The sequence below is a fragment of the Chenopodium album genome, chromosome 24 (genome assembly GCF_948465745.1).
Source record: "Chenopodium album chromosome 24, dcCheAlbu1.1, whole genome shotgun sequence".
NCBI classification, from domain to species: domain Eukaryota; kingdom Viridiplantae; phylum Streptophyta; class Magnoliopsida; order Caryophyllales; family Amaranthaceae; genus Chenopodium; species Chenopodium album.
The window spans coordinates 7,163,046-7,169,045 of NC_137857.1; the positions used below are offsets into that span (position 1 = coordinate 7,163,046).

The 6,000-nt window shown below is 29.9% G+C and overlaps 1 pseudogene; it reads left to right on the plus strand.

The window, feature by feature from the left end:
* The first annotated feature begins 30 nt into the window (after positions 1-30).
* LOC145612303 (auxin-responsive protein SAUR76 pseudogene) lies at positions 31-436 on the plus strand (annotated as a pseudogene).
* The last annotated feature ends 5,564 nt before the right edge of the window (positions 437-6,000 follow it).

The window sequence follows — 6,000 nt, forward strand, 5'->3', positions numbered from 1 at the left end:
ATCAAAATAAATCATAATAAAAAAAAAAAAAATGGCTAAAGGAGGAAAGCTAAAAAACCTAATGAAGAAGATTTCCTTTGGTAAAACCAATCGTACAAGCAGCACTTTATCATCATCAAACTCCGTAGCCGCCTCATCGAGCTCATTAGGCTCGGATATGTCCTTCTCCGGCTCCTCGGACACTTCCTCCACCACCCTACACCCAGTGTACGTAGGGAAGTCTAGGAGGCGGTACCTCCTTGCTTCCGACGTTATTGACCACCCTATTCTACAACAACTCGCCGGAAAATCTGCCGGCGATGATGAGATCACGGTGGAAGGGTGTGAAGTGGTGATGTTTGAGCACTTGTTATGGATGTTAGAGAATGCTGATCCTATGCCTGAGTCTTTGGATGAACTTGTGGATTTCTATGCTTGTTAAAAAATTGAAATTTTTACTACTATGTAAAATTGGGCCTTTGTTTGGGCTTTGCAATCATGGGCTCAGTGTTTTGGGCCTATTGTATTGCTTTGTATAGTATTAGTAGGGGTAGTTTAGGAACTACACCTAAAATTGAGTAGTATTAGAATATATGGGAATGGCTTACATGAGGATTATTATACATTAATTAATCCCAATAAAGCTTCCCTCAAAAAGGAGAACAAAATGAAGGGGGGGGGGGGGGGTTATTTCATTTTAGGAATATATTCAAATTATTTTGAGACATTTTGTATATGAATTTATTCAAATTATTTATACTTTTGAAAATAATTAATGATTTGTGTAACAATAAATGAACATCATTATTACTTTATTTCTCGATCTCATCATCTTAATTTACCTATCTCATATGATTGTAGATTGCCTGCAAATCTCTCATCTTATTGGTTATAAATGGAGCAAATAAAATGTTGTTGAGATAACATTATTTCTCAAGATTTTTTTTTTGAAAGATTCTCAAAAATGTTTTATAATTGTGATATATTAAAGAAAAACCCCGGACCTATTAATAAAATTAATAATTAAAAAAAATCTTTAATGATATTGATATACCAATAAAACTCCAAAATATCTCTTTGATCACCTTCTAATTTCAATATGAAAATGGTTAATTCTCCTTGTAATAGCTACTTATTTTAAGAGTATATATCTACTACTACAACATACTCTACTAATATGTAGGTGTTGTGTTACTCTCGTCTCAACTTTTATCTAACTAAAGCTAGCTTTTCTTTTTGATTTGTCCTTGGAGTATGTCGCAACTATACATGACTATATATATCACAAATAATTTCCCCTTATTACGTTAAAAAGTAGCAAAGGCCTCCACTATCCAATTATTGCCAAATACAGTTATAATTTGGAACAAATATGTTTAACACAATTCTTAGATTAATACATTATTTCTTACAAATTAAGATGTTAGGGCTCCTTTAATTTGCCTCGCGTTATTCTAATATGTGACATGAATAATGGCATAAACAAGATCAAGACCACTATTTAATTAATCACAATTCAAATTGCGGTCAATCACAATGTTTATTGCATGAAACTTTGGTTAGATAATGACAAAATTTAAGGCATTTGATGTTAAATAAACTTTAATCAATGGAGCTAATGCATGTGCTTAAGGCTTTTTAAAGATCTCGTCATAGTTCAAAAGATTCTAAGTTATAGACACTGATTTTGGGAAGCACATGCAATGTATAATGATCAATTTTATTTTTCACATATTAATGTGTTCAATGCTTATACATATAAAACCATATTGTAGCAAAAACAAAATTGCATTACTTTGTTGGTTGATCTCGTATCATCCATCATAAGAGGAGTCCCCTAACACATTAGCAAAAACTTGTATTTTTGAATCTTTGATCATTATTTCATAATTGTTTTTTTTTTCTTTTTCTTTTTTGGTATGAAAGTATGATAACACAAAAACCATACGTAGTACAAGTATTTGATAGATTTTGCAAAATCGATCATCTTGAATGGCTTAGCTTAACGAATTAGATTAAATCAAATTGTACATACTTGAAATAAAATACAGAATACTTTAATATTAACGATCTAACTCATTCAATAACCCTAATTTAACACGATTTAAACGATCCATCTTCTACCTGATTAATGATTCTCCTCCCTTGAGTTGTCTAAATAATTAATTTATTACTGCAGTCATATAATTGTTGAAATTTCTGACACATATATTATATGATGAGAAAGATTTATGTAATCAGATCATGCTTGAATGTCTACACTATATGATCAAATAGTATTTTGTTGGTATTAATTTTGGAAGTTCTACAATTTCCGACCATACTTTATTTGCAGGGTAAGATAGATGAATTTATTTATACAATTAGTGGGAGATACTGTAGGGTTGCAGGTTGACCATGCAGCGCATGCACTTCTAATTATTAGCCACGGGAATATATTTCTGTGGTCTTAAAAATTTTGTCCCAAACTTTCCTAGCCAATAGATTTATTATCCGATTATTATTCCTCAAAAGGAAGAAATATAATTTTAGAAAGGGATTTTTGATAATAATTAACACAAAAATAGAAGGAAAATGGATAAAATATTAATCCAACAAGATATTCGGATTATCCTTAGCTAGGGAGTCTCATTCAATGTATTGATCGAAATGTAATTTGTATTATATTCATTATTTTAGGGTACTATAAAGCATAACCTACACCATTATCTTTCTACTTCATCATGCATGATTGATCACTTATACTACTAATATATTGAAATAAGTGGCAATATATAAGGTGAATAAAATAGGGTAGGGTGCATTCTATTCACCTGATTTTTAATTATGTGAACTTAACATAACTTATCTAAATTTATTAAAACTTGTTTTATTCCACAATTTTTTGTATGCGGCAGAGGTTACTCGAGTTACCGGAATTGCTCGAGTTTCTCAGTTAGGGGTTACTCGAGTTGCCGGGGTTACTTAAGTTACTCAGTCAGGGGTTACTCGAGTTCCCGGGGTTACTCAAGTTACTCGGTCAGGGGATACTTGAGTTACTCCAGACCGAGTAACCCCTGACCGAGTAACCCCTTGAGTAATCCATGAATGAATGAACCCCTCGAGTAACCCCTACCCGAACCCCTCAAGTAATAACCCCTGACCTAGTAACCCCTGACTGATTAACTTGGGTATAGCCACTAACAAAATAACTCGGGTAACCCTTGCCACACGGTGTGGCCTGCTGCACCAAAAAGTTGCTACTTTTATTTATTATTTGAACTTGGGTCCCTTATCATAACTTTTTTTTTTCCTGAACTGAACTTATCTAGTCTTATTTTTTCTTGAATTGAACTTATTTGTCCTATACATGCTAAACTGAACTTATCTGAACTTAACCGAACTTATTAGACCTGAAATAAGTGAAAATAATTAAGGTGAATAGTATATGTCAATTCAACAATGGATCTAAATGAATCCTAACTAGATCAATGAGTACAGACAATCAGATTTTATATGCATTATGAACGTTGTAATAAGACAAAGCTGATAAAAATATGGAAGGCAACTACCATGTATACTGTACCAGATTTTCTTAAGAAGACCTTGATTTGATTTTGTTTGACAACTAATCATTCAGTTAATAAGCATCAAGCTGAGTATATTTTTGATATATTTGTAGATTTTTGGCACTAGATCGAATATAATAAGTATGATTTAATTAGATTACATATATAATGAGCAAACTTAAAATTGGTTGATGTTTAAACATAAACGAATTGTGGATATATATTAGTGTTCAAAATAGATAGATACAAACAAGAATGAACATGATTAGCTAGGTGATGAAAGAGTGTACTCACTTCATACAAAGTTCACAATTTCGAAAAAAATAGGGTTTTTTTTTAACAAAGTTTGATTGATTTTAAATGATTTCTATTTTCCCTCAAAAAAAAAAAAAAAAAAAAGAAAAAAAAGAGTAGTATAATTTAGTTTCTTAAATTTGTAGTACTTTGATCCATGTTTGTCTTACACTCAAGCATACTATTTTACTTAATTTTGGTCATCATGAAATGAGTAAAATACCTATACTTTAAATAAATGCATGGTTGCCTGAAATTAAAATTAAAATAAAAAATAGAAATAAAAATAAAATAAAATAAAAAAAACCAAACAACTAACATTATTACATCGTTTATGCTACTAAATAATAACTACTCGTACTACGCAAATACGCAATTGCAACAAAAATGGCCTAAAATTTTGAACAAATTGTACATTGCACCTAGCTTATTATCTTTGTACCAACCAATTTGACTTAAACTTATTAGGCTCTAAACTTGAAGCATTAATGTTTCACATGGTAAGGTATGGAGCACTTCATCCAACTCTCAAATTATACGGTTTATGTTTTTAAGTGAATGTGACAATGTCAATTCGGTTTATTTATAAAAATATTTTTTTCAAATTTCATTCGCCTTTTATATAGCTAGGTCTTATATATAACAAGTATATCATCTATTTCCTTTCAATAATCAATAGCTTAGTTACCTTAAATTCGATCATAACAAATTTTGATCATTGCAAAGTCAACTTTTAATTTATACCGTATAAACTTTTTGTGATTTGAAAAAATCACTCATATTATTTAGGGTGACTAAGTTTCGTCTGTTTTGATTTACTGAACTAAGCTAAATTGAATTGAACAGAATTGAGTTGAATTGAATTGTTTATGAGAAAATGAAATTAGGAACTGAACTGAATTATTTATGCGAAAAGGAAATTAAGAACTAAATTGAACTAAACTGAAATTAAACTGAAGTGAACAAGCCCTAATTCTGTTGTATATGTACGTAATCATCTCAATTGCGCCGCCACTATAAGTATTTATGATATGATCAACTTGTTTAAAGGAATGGAATAGCCATGTGCATGTGCTCATCTAAGGTAATTATGTCCTCATATGTTATCGTGTGTTCGTTTTCTTCACCCATGAATCCATGACAGCTTAATTTTGAAAAGCCAAGCGTATACCGTCAACAATAAGGTTGTATTGTAAAACGAAGTAGTTTTCAATGCACCTGATCTAATAAACATTGCATGTTAATAACTATACATACCATAATGCAATCTGATCATCAATTTGTTTTTCTTATTATTAATGTACCAACATAAATTGAGGAAAGATAGGAGAGTATGAAAAGGGTTCGAGACAATATTACATGTAGAGTTTGAATAGGATTATTAGGTGCACATAATATGAAAAGAACAATAATCTTAGCTTGTGCACTCCGTAGTAATAGTTGTGCATTGCCATGTGTATCATTTAAACTGTTGTAATGATTATGAAACGGATTGAGTAGTAACTTTAGTGTAGCAAGTGTTTCCCCACCAACTTCTTCAAAAAAAAAAATCATCAAAAACACTATGAAGATACAAATTTTAGATAGCTAATCAAAATAGGAGGAGTCAATCTTGTATTAATTGGAGATGAGCATTTACCTTCAAATTCTATGCATCTTGCATTTTTGAAATTCATGTAATATTTTAGGTCAAAATCATTACAATCTTTTCTCTCCGACCCGTAACATGATTAATCATAAATTTAAAGACGAATCCCAACATTTCAATTCGCTTTGATATCTTGTTACATTTTAAAGTACTCAAATTATCTATATTGTTGGTTTCTAAAATGTTATAGACCTCAATCATATATTAATAATAATAATAATAATAATAATAATAATAATAATAATAATAATAATAATAATAATAATAATAATAATAATAATAATTATATATATATATATATATATATATATATATATATATATATATATATATATAAACAACTTTCATAGTCCCTAGTAATTTAATTTGAATCATAGCTAGTCATTGTTAGAAATGTCTAAGTTCTTAAATCTTGTATTCATTTTCGATTCAATGTCATACTTACCAACATATACACATTACTACAGTATATAGCTACCTTAGCGTACTAACTAAATAACTAAATATACCCAAGAAATAAATCAACATATA